We start from the raw sequence: 1,751 nt of genomic DNA, 5'->3' as shown, positions 1-1,751 counted from the left end.
CTTTGCCTGGTATGCTGAGCAGTGTAATGCCACGGCAGTTGCTACAATGCCAATGATCCCTTTTCCCCATCCAGAGAGGATGACCACGCCCCTCAGCAGGTCAGTGGCAATGTACCAGACTGCCAGATGGCAGTCAGGACTGTATGCAGGCCCCGAGCCATAGGTTCACCCCCAGCCTTTAGCAGTTCAGTAGGGATATCACATATGCCTGCAGCTTTCCCACTCTTCAGCTTGGAAATCGCCATCCTTAAGAGGGCAGGAGGTTCCTCACTGATGGGTGGATCCAACACAGGTATTGTGACATCACTTGCATCCAAGCTAACTGTTGGAGGGTCTACCTGGTACAACTGCTCTAAATACTCAGCCCAATATATATATATATATATATATATATATATATATATATATATATATATAATATAGATATATATATATCTGTGTGTGTGTGTGTGTGTGTGTGTGGTGTGTATGGTGTATGGGTGTGTGTATATATGTATAAAAGTGTGTGTGTATGTATATATATATATATATATATATATATATATATATATATATATATATATATATATATAATCATCATCATCATCAAGGGGATAACGCCGACGGGGGCGCATGGCCGCATCCACCCTTCGCTTCCAGCCACGAGGACCCCTCGAGGCGAGTCTCCAGGCAGGCTCACGGCCCGTCTCTAATTCCTCGCGACAGGTCTCATCGAGTTGCCCAAGCCATGATCTCCTGGGTCGTCCCACAGGCCTCCTCCACCCAGGGTTCTCTCACAGAGAGACAACCCTGGGTGGAGGATGGGCAGGTACCAGACTGCCAGATGGCAGTCAGGACTGTATGCAGGCCCCCAGCCTTTAGCAGTTCAGCAGGGATATCAAATATGCCTGTAGCTTTCCCACTCTTCAGCTTGGAAATCGCCATCCTAACCTCTGTTAGGGTAGGACTTCATTACCATTCAGCCGAGCCATGCAACATGCTTTAGTGGCCTCCAATGGCGTACACCAATGGACTCCTGGGTTGCTTCGAGTGTTATGTGCTTGAAGAGCTCCCACAGAGCAACTGGATCCATCAGGTTGTCGAGTTCTGTGAATCGGTCAGAGACTGCCATGGTGAATCCACAGACACATTCCTCCTCCCTTAGTCTGCCCAGGTGAAACACCTTAGGGTGGCCACTGGATGGACAGGGAGTTTTGAAGGGGTAGCCACAACCAGCCTATGGTCAGTGCCACAGAACTCGGCACTCTGGTAAACCCTGCAGTTCTGGAGAATCTCCCCTCACGTGCTAACAAGAATGTGGTCGATCTCCTTGGCCACTGTACCCATATCGCTGTACCATGTCCAGCATTGTGTACCAGGAGCCACAGATACTCATTTTCTGGGACCTAGCAAACTCCCAGAGAAGGAGGCTAATCTTGCTGCTAGGATCAGCTCCCGAGCCATGGGGGCCGTCAGACATCTCATAGCCAGCTCGGTCACAGCCGGATATCTCGCTGGGGGCAATTGTCTGCCACAGATGAGAGTTTGGGGTACATACATCAAGTTTACATACATCGGTAGGAGCATATACAGCAATAAGAGACATGAAGCTAAAAGTATGCTTCAGATTTCAATGCCATAATACGCTCATCAACCGGTGTGACCTCAACTACCGAGGGCTGAAGTCGGCTGGAGATGGCTATGGCTACACCCTGGAGGTGGTGATATCGCTGTGGCCCGACCAGTAGTATGTGTACCCACCCATACTGAGC

Source organism: Penaeus monodon, chromosome 5 (assembly GCF_015228065.2).
Source record: "Penaeus monodon isolate SGIC_2016 chromosome 5, NSTDA_Pmon_1, whole genome shotgun sequence".
Taxonomy (NCBI): domain Eukaryota; kingdom Metazoa; phylum Arthropoda; class Malacostraca; order Decapoda; family Penaeidae; genus Penaeus; species Penaeus monodon.
The sequence above is the reverse complement of the archived record's forward strand: the minus strand, read 5'-3'. Positions refer to the sequence as shown.